Source organism: Sorex fumeus, unplaced genomic scaffold (assembly GCF_029834395.1).
Source record: "Sorex fumeus unplaced genomic scaffold, SorFum_2.1 ptg000044l, whole genome shotgun sequence".
Classification (NCBI taxonomy): domain Eukaryota; kingdom Metazoa; phylum Chordata; class Mammalia; order Eulipotyphla; family Soricidae; genus Sorex; species Sorex fumeus.
In genome coordinates, this window is record NW_026606101.1 from 46,435,666 (window position 1) to 46,454,217 (window position 18,552).

The window sequence follows — 18,552 nt, forward strand, 5'->3', positions numbered from 1 at the left end:
ATAGATTTGTAACAACATATGCTTTCTTAACCAATCCGTGTAGAAGTACATCACTCCTTAGCCTATAGATTCAAAGATCAGCATTTACGTACATAGGCATTGTGACTAGTGGGCATCAGGTAACTTGGACATTTGGTTATCACCTTGCTTCCTCTGATTCTCAGCCCTGCATTCCGGAGGTGGATAAGGGAAGAGTTCTTAAGGGAGGTAACAGATAAGGAGGGCAGGAAAGGGAGAGTTACTAATTTATAGAGTTTTAACTCTGGAATCTCCCTCAGGGTCCCTAGGGACCTAACAGTCAGCTGGAGAATAAAATACCCAATTATAATAGGAATCCCATTGATCCCACTTATCCTAGTTATCCTAGAGACACACTACCATATTTCAATAACATTTGTTTCCTACCTACTACCATTTGTTCATTAAGTTAAAATTTTTGATTATCTCTACACTATATGCCAGACTATTTTCCTTGTTGCTTAAAATAGACTGGACTAATACGTATTCCCCATTCCCTAGGAGGTTGCATCTATCTAAAAAATTATAGGTTTTTTTTTCCAATTAGATTTGTTAATGGGGCTAGTTCTCATGCTTTGCATGTGAGAGCCACAGTTTTGACCCCAAGCACCATATGAATACTGAACCGAAGCCCTGAAAATTACTCAGGAGTAATTCCCTGGGCAATGTAAGATGTAAACCAAAATCCAAAATTAATATTGGACCAGATCTAATACAAGAATTCAGATACTTGCCTTGCACTTAGTTGCCCCTGGCTCAATCCCCAGCACCACATGTTCCCAGAGCTTTACAGAACCAGGAGTAAACCTGGAGCTCTGACGGTGTGGTCCAAAATGTAAAGATTAATAAATAAGTGCATAAATACAATTGTAAAACCATGTGTATTTATGAGAGGAAACAATTTGAAGTTTAGGGTGTGTGTGTTTGAGTTTATTGTGAAGAGGCCAACCTGGAAGTGTCTATGTCTATTCCCAGCTCAGTTCTCACTGTTGCTTTTATTGCAGCCTGGGGCTCAAATCCAAAGCTTCTGTCATGTAAATCATGCTCACCAGCCCATTGAGCTATCTCAATGGATTTTATCTTATCTAAATTTTAAGTGTAGGGTCTTCTTCCTCTTCCAGGTCAGTTGACCCACCAGTATTCGAATTTGAGACTTGGTTTTCTCTGTGCAAGCGCCCCAGATGTCCCCTAGGACCCTGGGACTAAGCATCCCTGAGCCTCTTCCTCTTCGTCCCCAAAGCTGTGCTGGTCTTCTTCCCCTCCCAGCTAGTACCCCCTCCACACCAGGTACCCATGGGGCCATGGCCTTTCCAGAGGTGGGCGTGGCTTCTGAAGGGGTGGGCGTGGCCTAATTTTAGGCTGCGGATAGTTTAGTCATACCAAGAATCTAATGTAACATCTCAGTCCCCATATCTCCACACCAACATGAAGAAACAACGCAAATCTCCACCACCTGGGGAGGACAATGAAAAGAGTACAGAAGCCTTAGTAGGTGCTACTCACATAAAGGACCTCTCCGAGAAAGAATTTAGATATGATGTCATTAAGATGTTCAATGAACTTAATGAAACAGTGAGACAGATATTCAGTAAATAAAAGGAGGACATGAAAGAAACAATCAAAAGTCATGAAATTCATACACAAATGATACTACATGGAAAGTATCATGCTAAGCAAAATGAGTCGGAAAGAGAGGAACAGACATAGAAAGATTGCATTCATCTGGGGAACATAAAGTAACAAAATAGGAGACTAACACCCAAGCATAGCCGAGAGAAGCACCAGGAGGTTCACTCCATGGCTTGGAGGCCAGCAGCACACGCTAGGGGAAAAGGCAGATCAGATAGAGAAGGAAGCACCAAATAAAGGGTGTTGGGAGGTTCCTCTCAGGATGGGAGATGCGTGATGAGAGTAGACTATAGACCGAGCAAGATTGCCACTCAATTCCTTTTTGCAAACCACAGTACCCAAAAGGAGAGAGAGAGAACAGAAGGGAATGCCTTGCGGGAAGAATACTGGGATCAGTGGTGGTGGAGAATGGGCACTGGTGGGGGAATGGGTACTCGATCACTGTATTTCTGAAACCCAAGCACAAAAATTTGTAAGTCTAACAAACAACAACAAAAAATTCAAGGAAACATACTTTAATGCACGTCTCCATGTGAAAACTGATCCTAATTTTAAACAGGCCCATTCATGGAGAATCCCCGCATCTGAATAGAAACAACATTATTGTTCTGAGATTTGATCCACTCTCTTGTCAGAATAAACTTGACAACAGAGCTTTAGTTTCGCAGAGCATCCTCCTGCCCCTAGGGCTGGGAGGATGGAAAGCAACGCCATCTCCATCCCTTACTGGGCTGAAGGAGAAGAAACTCTTGGCACGATCAGTCCTGAAAGTGAAAGCCCGGGTCTGAACCTGTTAGGCGCTCGAGCTCAGGATAGCCTCACCTGTCAAGGAAAACTCTGAGAGACCAAGTCCATGCAAAAGCAAGAGGTTTATTCGAGCATGCTTGGGCTCACAGCATGACCACAAACCGTCAGTGACTGAGAGCCCCGAGCCTCTTCAAAGGGGGCTTTTTATAAGGCATATTCCTGCAGCAGCTGCAGGGCGGCTGAGACTTGCTTTGCTAGAGCCCACTTGTCATGGGGCTATCTTTCAAACCCAGGACACCTGGGTCTCACTGGAGACCTGTTGCTGGGCAGGGGTCTAAGCAGGCACCTGGTCTGGCGCGGGCCTCTATCTGTGTCCCCCCGGTGAGGTGCTGCGGGCCCTCCGTGCCTTGAGTTAAGGGCTCTCGTCAACACTCTACGGGACAGAGGTCCGAAACTCTTGGGTCCCGAGCCTCGGCACCCGGAGAACCTGGCCCCTGGGGCTGCTGGACCTGGCCCGGCGTTGGGGGCTGCACCAAGATCTTGCACACAGTGGTGCCCTCGCTGGAGCTGGCGTGGAGGACAGGGGCGTCCGCATGGTCCTCAGCGGTCGGACACAGGGATGGAACTGGCTGCGGCATGATGGTCTCCGAGCGAGGCTGCAGAAAAGGGGGCCCCAGTGGACGGGGGCCGCCAGGCCAGGCCAGGGCCGGACTCTGGGCAGCGGGAGGGTGGCCCTGGACGGGCACTCGTGGCGTGCATCTCAGGGTAGCCTGCAGCGATTGGCCGGTGAGCAGCTGGAGCAGCCAGGGCGAGGAGCAGCTGTGCGCGAGCAGGAGGCAAGGAGGACAGCCAGGGGTGGACAGTGTGGGCATGCTCGACCACATTGCGGGGGATGGCTGCGGCCGAGGCAAGGCGTAGCTCGACACTCTTGACACCAGGCGTGGGCCCACGGGGGCGCATCCGGGACTGGGCACCGGCTTCTGAGAGGCCTGCTGGGCCCGGTCCCGTGGGGCCCAGACTTGCGGCAGGACGGCCCCCATGCTCCCTTGCGGCCTCAGATGCTTGGCCATCCAGGACCCCACAGCCCGGCTCTGCAGGCGGAGCCGAGAGACCCAGCCCGTCCCCCCGCTGCCAGGCGAGACGGCGGAGAACGCCTGGCTCAGGCTGGAGAAGCTGCCCGTCGCGGTTTTGGGGACGGGGCTGCCACCCTGCGGGGAGGCCAGCGAGTGGCCGACGGGGGTCGCGCGGTCCTCGAATTCCGAAGACACCTGGGTGGCCTGGTTTGAGGAGCCTGAAGCCCGGGCCTCCGTGGTGGTCACGGCAGCCCCGGCCGCGTTGGCCTCGATATCGTGGAACCCCGGCTCGAAGTCCGATCGAAACCAGCTGGCCCAGCAGATAAGATTCAGAACGAAGCCAGCGCTGACCAGGTAGATAAGCTTCTCCCAATTGCCCTCGGGGACGAGCATGGTGGCCAGCAGCACCACGAAGCCCACCGTGCTGAAAGCAAAGGTGAAGCAAAAGAAGGTGAAGCAGCGCTTGAGGAACAACACCCGCTGCGGGTTGCACCACTGCCTCTTCCTGGGCAGCGCCGCGCTGCCCTGGGACCGCACCGCGTACAACGAACTGCTCCTGGGCATGTTTGAGCTCTGGCCTGAAGCTCGGCTACAGGCCAAATGAAGCCCAGGAGGCCCCTGGGTCTCCTAGGCACCTCCTGTGGGCGTGGCCTGCGGTGAGGGCACAATGGTGGACAGGGCACAATGGGCAGGGAGAGGTGTGGTGGACAGGGCATAATCGGCGGGGACGGGGGAGGGTCTGGGGCCCGTGTGTGCCGGCCTTGCCCGGCTCTGCTTGCCCTGATTCCCTTGCCCTGCCCCTGAGCCATCAATCTGAGTTGTCTCGTGCGGCGGGTGGTGTGTGTCCTGGCCATGAGGCTCAATAAGTGCTGGTGCTGCCTCATCCCAGGTCTGCGCCATCCAGGATGATGGCGAGGTTCTGGAGGAGAGCCAAAGTCAGCCAAAGGAACTCCCAACAGCCAGTGTTGGGACCTGGTCCCGAGGTTTCCATCGTTTGGACCCTGCTAGGGGGTGCCAGGTGGTTCTCGGCTCTTAAGTGGGAGGAGAGCCAAGACCCCCAAGGAGCCTGGCTTCAAGGAACTTCCAGAAGACCAGTGATGCTGCCTGGCCCAAAGGTGCAGTCGCCTGTTGGGTTCTGAGTTTTCCACCCTTTGGTACCTGCAAGGTGGGGGTGCTTATGGTTCTGGGGTCTTATGTGGGACTTGTGAGATGGTGCTCTTGTGAGGGAAAATAGGTCAAAGAGCTGAAGCACTTGCGGAGTGTGATGGAGCTCCAATATAACCCCTGGTGATGCCAGGGTGACCCTCACCCTCTCACCCCAACCCCAGCCACACTGGGTGTGACACATAAGCAGGGAGTATGGGCAAAGATCACTCCTTGTGCCAGTTCAAAGCAAGCCTGGATGTGTATTCTCTCTATGGGTTTTCCACCTGGCTTGTTTCTTCCTTTGTTTTTATCATTTTGTTTGGTTTGGGAGCGGTGGTTGCTGGCCTTTATTTGCTCACAGGTGGAAAACTGATTTCCAAAGCACAGAGGGGCTGGGGTGATAGAAGAGAGGGCAGTGAATTTGCCTTGCATGTGGCCAAACTGAGTTCTACACCCAGCACGACATACGGTCCCACAAGCACCGCCAGGAGTGATCCCTGATGCAAAGCCAGGAATAAACCCTGACCACTGCTGTTGTGGCCCCCAAACAAACAAAAAAACTGACCACGTGGGGCAGGAAATAGAGTACCTGAGGTTAAATCACTTGGCTTGATACAAGTTGGATTCTCAGCATCATGGAGACCCTACAGACCTGCCCTAAAAACACAGACACCGTTTTTTTTTTCTTTAAATAACACTTTGCATGATTTCTCTTTGCCTAGAAAAATTTGATCACAATTTTTTTAATTGTAAATAAGAAGGTTCTTTATATTTTAAAATTATGTTAGGTGCACTGTAAATTTCACCAACACATGGTAGGATCTCCATGACAAAGGTAGGGCTTCTGCCATCACAATTTCTATTACAGATTGCCCCATGTTTCCTAGGCATTTATTTATACCAGAGTATTGAAGTTTTTGCTACAGGGTTAAAATCCTTAGTCTTCACAAGGCAAGCTTTAAAACTTTAAAAATAATTGTATCTTTTTTTCTAATTGGGTCTAGATTATAGGTTTTGGTATTTTCTTGGGGGGGTCACACTCAGCAGTGTACGGGGGTTATGCCTAGCTTCACAATTGGGGGTAACTGCTGGCGGTGCTTGAGGGACCACAGGGGATGCTGGGAATTGAACCCACATCAGCTGCGTGCAGGGCAAATGCGCTACTCACTGTACTATATAGCTCCAACCCCAATTATAGGTTTTGGGATACAACCATAGCAGATTCTTCCTGTGTTACATTATTTTCGTCACCTAAAATCCTGTTATGTTGCAGTAAACAGGAAAACTAAAAATAATAATGAAGAGAATATTCATTGCGCATTTAAAAAATTGACTTAGACTTTTAAAGAACACTGTGTCCGAGAACCAGTTCCCCAAAATGCTGTCCCTACCACAGTTAGCTTGTCATACAGCATTTCTTTATCCCAGTTTAAAATTCATAGCATGACTTCATCTTTTCTAACAGCTACACAGTACTCCATGTACCATGTAGATGTACCACAGTTTCTCTAACCAATCATGTTATCGGCACTCAGGTTTTTTCCAGATTCTAGGTATTGTAAACAGTACTGCAATGAAGAAACAAGTGCAGACGTCACTTCGACTATACTTTTTTTTTGCCTCTCAGGGATATATTTCCAGGAGTGGTATTGCTGGGTCAAATGGGAGCTTAGTTTCTAGTTAATTGAGAATTGACCATACTGTTTTCCAAAAGGGCTGAATCAGTTGGCATTCCCACCTGCAATGAAGGAGGGTCCCTTTCTCGCCACATCCGCGTTGCTTTTGTTCTTTTGGATGTTGGCCAGTCTCTGTGGTGTGAAATGATCTCATGAAATTTACATACAAGTGATACTACATGGAAAGTATCATGCTAAGCAAAATGAGTTGGAAAGAGAGGGACAGACATAGAAAGATTGCACTCATCTGGGGAACATAAAGTAACAAAATAGGAAACTAACACCCAAGCATAGCCGAGAGAAGCACCAGAAGGTTCACTCCATGGCTTGGAGGCCAGCAGCACACGCTAGGGGAAAAGGCAGATCAGATAGAGAAGGGAGCACCAAATAAAGGGTGTTGGGAGGTTCCTCTCAGGATGGGAGATGCATGGTGAGAGTAGACTATAGACTGAACAAGATTGCCACTCAATGTCTCTTTTGCAAACCACAGCACTCAAAAGGAGAGAGATAACAAAAGGTAATGCCCTGTCACAAAGATAGGGTGGGATGGGGGGATGGGGGATGAGAGGGACACTGGAACTGGTGGTGCTGGAGAATGGGCACTGATGGAGGGATGGGTATTCAATCATTGTATAACTTAAACCAAAGCACAAAAATTTGTAAGTCTACAACTGTATCTCATGGTGTTTCACTAATAAAAATTTAAGAAAAAAAAAGAAACAATCAAGAAAACATGGGAAGAAATGAGAGAAGAAATTGGAAATTCGCACAGAAATATCACGAATAAAAGATTTGGTAAATGAAATTAAAAATTCAGTGTGTCCCCTCAACAGTAGAATAGCTGCAGCTGAAGACAGAATCAGTGAGCTGGAAGATGAGCTGCACAAAGCCTACAGGCAACAACAAACAATGGCAAGAGACCTCAAAATAGCTCTGGAGCGAATCAGAGTCCTAGGAGATGATTCCAAAGTAACAACATTAGAATCACTGGAGTAGCAAAAGGTCAGGGAAACAATCCCAAAGAAAAAGCTACGGTTAAACAAATCATTGCTGAAAAATTCCCAGAGCTCGACATTGCAGCCATTCAGATACAAGGAGCCCAAAGGGTGCCAGCTAAAAGAGACCCTAACAAAAACACTCCAAGACATATCATAGTTACAATGATCAATGCTGTGGATAGAGACACAATAGTGCATTCAGCAAGGGCAAAGAAGGAAATCACATACAAAGGAGCACCCCTTAGATTTTCACAGCAGACCTATCAGAGGAAACCCTCCAAGCCCGAAGGCAATGGTGGGATATAATGAAAAAACTCATGGAAATAAACTCTTCACCAAGAATACTCTATCCGGCCAAACTCTCACTCAAACTTGAAGGAACGGTACACTATTTTCTAGATAAACAGCAGCTCAGAAACTTCATAGACTCAAAACCAAACCTAAAAGAAGGGCTAAAGGGGCTACTATAATATAAGACAAACCCTACAGGCACAACAGACCCTTACAGAAAGATGACACAAAACCCCATAACAATAATCTTTCTCAATGTCAATGGTCTAAATTCACCAATTAAGAGACACAGAGTGGCAAAATGGGTTCAGAGACAGAACCCAACATTCTGTTGCCTACAAGAAAGTCATATGAACAGTCAAAGCAAACACAGACTCAAAGTTAAAGGATGGAAAACAATCCTGCAAGAAAACAGCTCCCTCAAAAAAAACTGAGGTGGCCATACTAGTATCCGACAACATCAATTTCAGGTTGGAAAAGATTAGAAGGGACAGCGAAGCCTATTTCCTATTCATCAAAGGATATGTACAACAGGAAGAAATCACACTATTAAATGTATATGCTCCTAATGAGAGAACAGTTAAATATTAAAACAACTGCTAACAGATTTTAAGGAGGACATTACTAGCAACACAATAGTAGCTGGAGACTTCAACATTGCCTTATCACCTTTGGATAGATCAACAAGAACAAAACTCAGCAAGAAAACATTGGCTTTGAAAGAAGAAATAGAAGAGAGGGCTCATAGACCTATACAGGGCTTTACACCCCCAAAAAGAAAGAATACACATTCTTCTCTAGTGCACATGGAACATTTTCCAAAATAGACCATGTGTTAGGACACAGAACGTACCTCTATAGAATCAGGAAGATAGAAATACTATCAACAATTTTTTCAGACCATGATGCATTGAGAATAGAAGTGAATTACACACAGACACGAAGAACCAAATCAAACACCTGGAAATTAAACAAGTCAATGTTGAACAAGGACTGAGTCAGGAAGGAAGTCAAGGACGAAATCAAAAGACAACTGGAAGCAAATGAGAATGAAGAAACCAGCTACCAGAACCTATGGGGTGCAGCTAAAGCCATGTTAAGGGAAAAATTTATAGCTCTGCAAGCATTTCTCAAGAAGGAAGAAAGGGCACACATAAACAACTTGACTTCACAGCTCAATATCTTAGAAAAGTATCAGCAAAAGGAGCCCGAATTAGGCAGAAGTAAAGAGATCATAAAACTTAGAGTAGAAATCAACGACATGGAAACCAAAGAAACAATCTGAAAGATCAATTGAAACAAAGAGCTGGTTCTTTGAGAAAATAAACAAGATAGATAAACCACTAGCAACACTCACAAAGAAAGAGAGAGAACCCTAATACACCAAATCAGAAATGAGGTGGGAGATATTACAACAGAAACCAAAGAAATTCAAAAGATCATCAGAGATTACTTTGAAAGTCTGTATGACATGAAACAAGGGAACCTAGAAGAAATGGATAAATTCCTGGATTCCTATAATCTCCAAAGGCCGATTCAAGAAGATCTGAATAGACATATTAACATCAAGGAAATTGAAACTGTAATCAAAAGTCTTCCCCCCAAAAAAACAAAACCAAAAAAAGCCCAGTTCCAGATGGATTCACTAGCGAATTTTTCCAAACATTAAAAGAGAACATATTTCCAGTTCTTCTCAAGCTTTTCCAGGAAATTGAAGAAACAGAAACTCTCCCGAACAGTTTCTATGAAGCCCTTATCTCTCTAATACCAAAAGGAAACAAAGACACCACAAGAAAAGAAAACTACAGGCCGGTATCCCTGATGAACACAGATGCAAAGATTCTCAACAAAATACTAGCAAATAGAATTCAACAACTCATCAAAAAGATCATATACCATGACCAAGTGGGATTCATCCCAGGAATGCAAGGATGGTTTAACATTCGGAAATCAATCAACAAAATCCATCATATCAAGAAAAGAAAAGATAAAAACCATATGATCATATCAATAGATACAGAGAAAGCATTTGACAAGATCCACCACACGTTTATGAGGAAAACCCTCGCCAAAATGGGGATAGAAGGGACTTTCCTCAATATAGTTAAAGCCATCTACTACAAGCCTACAGCAAACATCATCTTCAATGAAAAAAACTGAGAGCCCTCTAAGACAGGTCGAGACAAGGATTCACACTCTCTCCACTGTTGTTCAGTATAGTACTGGAAACACTTTCAATAGCGGTTAGCTTAGAAAAAATATTAAGGGCATTCAGGTAGGAAAGGAAGAAATCAAGCTCTCACTATTAGCAGATGATATGATACTATACTTAGAGAACCCTAAAACCTCTACAAAGAAACTCCAAGAAACAATAGACTTTGTATAGTAAAGTTGCAGGCCATAAAATCAATACCAAAAGTCCATGGCTTTCCTATATGCAAATAGTGAGAGAGAAAAAAGTGACATAAAAAAAATCCTGTTCACAATTGTGCCCCAGAAAATCAAGTACCTAGGAATCAGCTTAACTAAGGAAGTAAAGGAGCTGTACAAAGAAAACTCCAAAACGCTACTTCAGGAAATATAAGAGGACACGAGAAAATGGAAAGATATTCCCTGCTCATGGATCTGGAGAATTAACATTGTCAAAATGGCAATACTTCCCAAAGCATTGTACAAATTCAATGCGATCCCTATAATGATAGCCATGACATTCTTCAAAGAAACGGAGCAAACACTCCTGAAATTCATATGGAAAAATAAACCCCCACGAATAGCTTAAGCAATTCTTGGGAAAAAGAAAATGGGAGGAATCAATCTCCCTAACTTCAAACTCTACTACAAAGTAGTAATAATTAAAACAGCATGGTACTGGAAAAAAGGCAGAGCTGCAGACCAATGGAACAGGGTTGAATATACTGACATTTCCCCCCAAACATATGATCATCTAATCTTTGATAAGGGAGCAAGAAATGTGAAGTGGAGCAAGGAAAGCCTCTTTATCAAATTGTGCTGGCAAAATTGGACGGCTACATGCAAAAAAGTGGGCTCAGATCTCTGCCTAACACCATGTACAAAAGTAAGATCAAAATAGATTAAAGACCTCAACATCAGACCGGAATCCATAAGGTACATTGAAGACAAGGTAGGCAAAACCCTCCACGACATTGAAACTAACGGTACCTTCAAAGATGTCACACCACTGGCCAAGCAAGTGAAAACAGAGATGGACAAATGGGGCTATCTTAAACTAAGAAGCTTCTGCACCTCAAAAGAAGCAGTGACCAAAATACAAAGGCAGTCTGCAGAATGGGAAAGGATATTTGCCCAGTACTCATCTGACAAGGGGTTGATATCAAGGATATACAAAGTACTGGTTGAACTCCACAATAAGAAAACACCCAACCCTATGAAAAAATGGGGCAACGAACTGAACAGAAACTTTCTCAAAGAAGAAATCAGAATGGCAAAAAGGCACATGAGAAAATGCTCTACATCATTACTCATTAGGGAGATGCAGATCAAATCACAATGAGATATCATTTCACACCACAGAGACTGCCCATATCCACAAGAACAAAAGCAACCAGTGCTGGTGTGGATGTGGCTAGAAAGGGACCCTCCTTCACTGCAGGTGGGAATGCCGACTGGTTCAGCCCTTGTGGAAAACAGTATGGACAATTCTCAAAAAACTAGAAATTGAGCTCCCATTAGACCCAGCAATACCATTCCTGGGAATATATCCCAAGAGGCAAAAAAGTATAGTCGAAGTGACATCTGCACTTGTTTGTTAATTGCAGCACTGTTAACAATAGCCAGAATCTGGGAAAAAAACCTGAGTGTCTGAGAATCGTGATAGCACAGAGGTAGGGCATTTGCCTTGCACACAGCCAGCCCTGCCAAGCCGGGTTCGATTCCTCCACCCCTCTTGGAGAGCCCGGCAAGCTACCGAGAGTGTCTTGCCTGCACAGCAAGCCTGGCAAGCTTACGTGTGACATATTCAGTATGCCAAACGCAGTAACAACAAGTCTCAAAATGAAGACATTACTGGGCCCACTTGAGCATATTGATGAACAATGAGAGGACAGTGCTACAATGCCCGAGAACAGATGACTGGTTAAAGAAACTTTGGTACATCTACACAATGGAGTACTATGTAGCTGTTAGAAAAGATGAAGTCATGAAATTTACATACAAGTGGTAGTACATGGAAAGTATCATGCTAAGTGAAATGAGTCAGAAAGAGAGGGATAGACATAGAAAGACTGAATTCTTCTAGGGAAACATAAAGTAACAAAACAGGAGACTAACATCCAAGAATAGTCGAGAGAAGTACCAGGAGGTTCACTCCATGGCTTGGAGGCCAGCCGCACATGCTAGGGGGAAAGGCAGCTCAGATAGAAAAGGGAGCACCAAGTAAAGGGTGTTGGGAGGATCCTCCCAGGTTGGGAGAAGCATGCTCAAAGTGGATTATAGACCAAAGATGATTGCCACCCAATGCCTCTTCTGCAAACCACAGCACCCAAAAGGAGAGAGAGAACAAAAGGGAATGCCCTGACACAGAGGCAGGGTGGGATTGGGGGATGGGGTGATGGGGGTGGGAGGTATACTGGGATCCTTGGTTGTGGAGAATGGGCACTGGTGGAGGCATGGGTACTCGATTATTGTATAATTGAAAACCAAGCACAAAAATTTGTAAGTCTACAACTGTACCTCATGGTGCTTCACTAAGAAAAATTTAAAAAATAAATAAAGAGGAAATGTATTTAAAACTGTTCTTACTATCATTTTATCTCTTTGAATGCAGAGCTCCTGCCTTTTCTATTGTAAATCCACCATATTATGCTTATGATTTTTATGTAATTTACTTCACTAGGTCCCAGAGTATGCAGAGACATAAGATTGCAACATTTCTAGGACTAGAGAGATAGTACAGCACATAGGGGTTTGCCTTGCATGCTGCTGACTCAAGTTTGAATCCCAACATCACATATGGTTCCTGAAGTGTTGCCAGGAGTGATCCCTGAGCTCAGAGCTGAGTATAACCCAAACCACTCCCCTCCACACACAAAACACTGTAACATTTAGATTTACCAAGTAAACAGTCATTATTTTTTGAGAGTCAACTATGTGCTTATGTTCTAAACGTATCGATACATGAAAACTGTGGTATAAATTAACCATTCAATTGATCAAGTACCACATGGCAGCACAAAATTAATTGCCATCAGAATGGACATAATGAAAAACACTATACAAGTCAAATAGATCTATCCAAGTTAGGACGGCAATTCAACAATGCTTTCCAAAAATCATAGCTTCCATATCATAACAGAAAACTGAAATAGCCACAAGATGTGCTGCTCATATGCTTCTCTGTCCCCACTCCTACTGGTGAGTCTAAAATACATGAATTTGGGTTAAACTGAATATTAAATAATTATGGTTTGCTTTCTGAGTTTTCCAAAATTTTATAAAATTCAGTTTCCCTTTGAGCAACTTTACAAGGGTAGAAGAGGGGTGGGAATGCAGCACCATGAAGCACTAGCGAAGCATGTGTGAGACCCTGGTTAGCTGTCAGCACACCCAAAAACAGATACTAAATAGTGTAGAGGAGAAAAAAATAACTGATCGCCAAAGAAAAGCATATATCCCTTTTTGATAGGGAAGCCTTGTCAACCCAAGAGTACCTCTTCTGTTAGAGATTTTAGACACTTTGGTCGAGAGTAGAGTTGCAACCTATTTTTGTTTCCCTTGGCTTTTCCTTCAACAGTCCTCATACAAGTGGCTTTGTTCATATGTTCTTATAGCAGGGTTGAATTGAAGACCCAGGGGGATTGGTCAAAAGGCTGGGGCATATGCACTACATGCCAGACACTAGAGATTTGATCCTTGGTATGATATAGTATCTTCTGGACAGCGCTGCTAGGAACAACCCCAAGCACCAAGTTAGGAATAGCTGCTGAGAGTTGGCAGGTGTGGCCTAAACGACACTCCTAGGAGAGGGGGAAAAAAGAAAGAAAGAAAGAAGGAAGGAGGGAGGGAGGGAGGGAGGGAGGGAGGGAAGGAAGGAAGGAAGGGAAGGAGGGAGGGAGGGAGGGAGGGAGGGAAGGAAGGAAGGAAGGAAGGAAGGAAGGAAGGAAGGAAGGAAGGAAGGAAGGAGAGAGAAAGGAAGGGAGGAAGGAGAGAAAGGAAGGAAGGAAGGGAGGGAGGGAGGGAGGGAGGGAGGGAAGAAAGAAAGAAAGAAAGAAAGAAAGAAAGAAAGAAAGAGAAAGAGGGAGAGAAAGAGAAAAAGAGAGAAAGAAGGTGCAGCTTAGGGCTGGGGAGACAACTCAAGTGGTAAAGTGACTGTTCCAACCACAGTACCTCTGGATAAAACCCCTATTAAGAGATAATAAATAAAAATTAAATATTAATAATAAAAATAAAGTGGAAATAAAGTTGCCCATCTAATTGGAATCTGGGTTTTTTTTCTCTACAACACTGCATATCAGTAGTAGTGCATCAGACTGGATGGGATGTAACATAGAAGCCAACTAAGCATGATTAACGAAAACATTAACACAGAAGGCTCAACTTTCAACAATGATAATCAACTTTAATTATCATCAATATAGTGCTCATATTTCCCTACTTTAGATACAAAGTGCAATATTTTACTATAAGATCTTAAACCTCAGTTTCTTCTGAAAGAGGACATCTACACCCCTCACCCCATAACTGCTTTAAGACTTGTGAGGCCTGAGTGATAGTACAGCAGGTAGGGCTTGCATGGGACCAATCAGGTTCGATCTCCAGTATCCCATATGGTCCCTCAAGCACCGCCAGGAGTAATTTCTGAGTGCAGAGCCAGGAGTAACCCCTGAGCATCGCTGGGTGTGGCCCAAAAATAGCAACAGAAAATATTCTTTATTCTGTTCTCTAACGGAATCTCTGTTCTTTCCCCAATCTGAAATCTGCCTCATTTTCTTATAGTGGTTTGTTCTGTCATCTTTCTGCCTAATAAACTGAAAGTTCTCAGGGCAAAAATATGCTAATCCATCTTTCTCACAAATACATTACAACACATGACTTGCACATTGTACACCATAGTAAAATTCTAGTAAATACTATTAGAGTGCATAAACAATCTAAGTTGAAACTTTTTCTCCTTTCTATAATTTTATTTTTGTATTCAAGATTATTACTTCTAAAATGTTATTAATAATGCAGGTCCAGATGTTCTGATCACCTTAATCTGTTAGCACAGATTTTTTTCATGAAAATGTAATAATATCATAATAACGATAACAAAAACAATTTGTTTTGTAATTTACCATAAAGAAGTATGTTTACCAGAAGACTAGTGTCTTCAAATAATCATCAAGAAGAGAAATTCAGTCTTCACCCTTGTTGAGATGTAAGTTACATACTGTTCTCAAAAAAGAGGGGGCTGAGGCAGGCGAGATAGTATAGAGGCTAGGGCACTTGCTTGTATGAGACGACACAAGTTCTAGTCCCATCTTCACATGTGGTCGACCAAGCCCTGCCAGGAGTTATCCCTGAGCACAGTAAGCCCTGATAACTGCAGGGTGTGCACTGAACACAACACATACACACACACACACACACACACTCACACAAAGAGGGAGAGGTCAGCTGGAGAGATAGCGCAAAGGTAGGACCCTAACCTTGGATCCCACTGACCCCTGTTCAAATCCCCAGCACCACATAAGATCCCCTGAAAACTTTCAGGGCCGCTACTAGGACCACTCCTAAGAACATGACCCCTGAACACTGCAGGCGTGGCCCCAAAATAAAACAAAATCATATTAGCAAGCTCCCTGTGGCATCTTCGATATGCCAAAAACAGTAACAACAAGTCTCATAAACAACAAGTAACTGGTGCCCGCTCGAGCAAATCAATGAACAATGGGAGGATAGTGCTACGTATTAGCAAATAATCACATTACCAATCAGTCATCTTTCCTTTAAAAAGACAGTACTGGGGCTGGAGCAATAGCACAGCAAGTAGGGCGTTTGCCTTGCACGCGGCCAACCTGGGTTCGATTCCCAGCATCCCATATGGTCCCCTCAGCACAGCCAGGAGTAATTCCTGAGTGCAGAGCCAGGAGTAACCTCTGTGTATCGCTGGGTATGACCCAAAAGGCCAAAAAAAAAAATCTGTTTGAAAAAGACAGTACTGGCTTCTCAGCTCATGTGCAGAGGAGGTGTTGGCCAGGGGCTGCATGGAAAGTGTTTGGGCCACGTCTCACACCATTTTACTAGTCCAGCCCACCAAGAGGCCAGAAGGCAGAACTTATGCTGACTATGAATCTGTGACTATGAATCTGTGAATGAATGCATTGGAGGTGTTTGTAAAATGTAGAAAGAACATCTGAAGAGAATGAACCCCAACAGCCCCTCTATCACATATGATATCAGTCGATTATTTGATTTTATGGATGATCTGGCAGACCTCAGCTGCCTCGTTTACCGAGCTGGTACCCAGACATACCAGCCTAACAACAAAGACTGGATTAAAGAGAAGATCTATGTGCTTCATAGTCGACAGGCCCAGCAGGCTGGGAAATAATTGAGCTGGGAGCATTAGGGACATGAGGGTGGGCTTGGAATACAGATGTGTACAGCAAACTCTAGTGGATGTTTTGTATCCTAATAATCCTGTTTCCATTTGGTACAATCTAGCCAGGGATGAATGTATTGAATGAAATATGACGATGATGATCCTGTTCAATCTGAAAACCCCCCATTGCCTGCTTCCCTCTCCCTACCCCCTACCCCATTTTTTTTAACTTAAAACATTTTTATGATGTTTTAGATGGAAGTTGTTCTTTGTCAGTTATTGTTGATTTCAGCCTTTCCAACTATTTGTTTCCACTCTAATAATACTCACTATACTAACCATTCTTCAGGATTGGGTGGTGGGGGTGGGTGGGTGATGACACAGTTATGTCCTCAAGATAAAATCTTAGGAGCTGGAGCAATAGCACAGCAGGTAGGGTGTTTGCCTTGCCTGCGGCCAACCCGGGTTCGATTCCCAGTATCCCATATGGTCCCCAGAGCACTGCCAGAAGTAATTCCTGAGTGCATGAACCAGAAATAACCCCTGTGCATCGCTGGGTGTGACCCAAAAAGCAAAAAATAAATAAATAAAAATAAAATATTTCATTTCATTTCATCATCCTGTTAATCGTCGATTGCCTCGAGCAGGCCCCAGTAACGTCTCTTTCATCCTAGCCCTGAGATTATATTCACGGCTCTTTAGGAGAATGAGACCCATCATTGTTACTGGTATTTGGCATATTTGGTAGGCCACGGGGAGTTTGCCAGACTCTGCCCTGTGGGCAGGCTACATTCAATAGCCTGCAAGTTTGTCCAAAGTAGGAATGAGATAATAAGATGTCGCACGGCCGCAAATGCGGCCGCGCGGTTCCAGGATCTGGATTTTATAGTCTCTGAGTCTTGGCCGCTGATGGGATTACACGGCGCCAGGGGGCCAGGTGGTGGGTGTGACCCCCGCCTACTGGAATTTGGAGGATCAGGGTGGAAGATGCTCGACTCCAAATCGAGTAGGCTTGGAGGTCTCGACCCCGGAACCCGCGTGGCTTTGTCCCTCTGCCAGTACCTTCAGGTGTGCGGAGAGTGGTCTCAGCATGGTGGTGGCTGGTCCTGGAGGTCTTCGGCTGCCGTAGCCCTGGTCGGGGCGGGGAGGAAAGCTCAACCCGCTCCCCTCCAAGGGATTCCGGGAAGGAACACCCAGGCGCGGGGGCAGAGACTGCACTTTTCTCATCCGGGATCTGGATTTTATAGTCTCTGAGTCTTGGCCGCTGATGGGATTACACGGCGCCAGGGGGCCAGGTGGTGGGTGTGACCCCCGCCTACTGGAATTTGGAGGATCTGGCTGGAAGATGCTCGACTCCAAATCGAGTAGGCTTGGAGGTCTCGGCCCCGGAACCCGCGTGGCTTTGTCCCTCTGCCAGTACCTTCAGGTGTGCGGAGAGTGGTCTCAGCATGGTGGTGGCTGGTCCTGGAGGTCTTCGGCTGCCGTAGCCCTGGTCAGGGTGGGGAGGAAAGCTCAACCCGCTCCCCTCCAAGGGATTCCGGGAAGGAACACCCAGGCGCGGGGCAGAGACTGCACTTTTATATTTTAAAATATTTTATATTTTAAATATTTTAAATATTTTAAAATAAAATCCAAAATATTAAAGAAAGACAAAAAATGTTCTTTAGTTATATTTTAAAAATAATAATAATAATAATAAAATCAGACAAGCCAGCAGGTAGGGCGTTTGCCTTGCATGCAGCCAACATGGCCAACCCGAGTTTGATTCCTCCGTCCCTCTCGGAGAGCCCAGCAAGCTACCGAGAGTATCTCGCCCGCACGGCAGAGCCTGGCAAGCAAACCGTGATGTATTCGATATACCAAACACAGTAACAACAAAGTCTCCAATGAAGATGTTACTGGGCCTGCTCGAGAATATCGATGAACAACGGGAGGACAGTGACAGTGAATAATAAAATAAAAGACAGTACTTTGTAGTAAAGAAAAAAAAATTTTCTCTCCAAGACAGAAAAATATTTTACCAGACATTATCAGAATAAAAAGAAATTAAATCTGAGAGCAACCTTCGTTAAACTCTACTGCAATAAAATATCAAGATTTGTACAAAAATTGAAAATAATGTATTTGAAGTTCTCAAGTCATTTTCCAGATGAAGTTATATGTTACTTGGTTTAAGTCATAATGAATACTGAGCCAATATTTTTTTTCCTTTTGGTATCTGGAGGTGCTTGTGGGGTCAGTTCTGGCAGTACTCAAGGGACCAGATGGCCCCAGGGATCAAATCCAGGCTCCTAGAGAAAAACCAGGCAAATGAGGCCTTTGAGCTGTCTCTGCCCCAAAACAAACAGTCTGATCAATGCATAAGAGTAATATAGTTGCTATCTTTTGTTCGGCTTATTTGGGGGCCACAA

At 44.7% G+C, this 18,552-nt stretch overlaps 1 pseudogene; it reads left to right on the plus strand.

Moving 5' to 3' along the window:
• The first annotated feature begins 15,803 nt into the window (after positions 1-15,803).
• Positions 15,804-16,497, plus strand: LOC130030661 (enhancer of rudimentary homolog; annotated as a pseudogene).
• Positions 16,498-18,552: the final 2,055 nt, after the last annotated feature.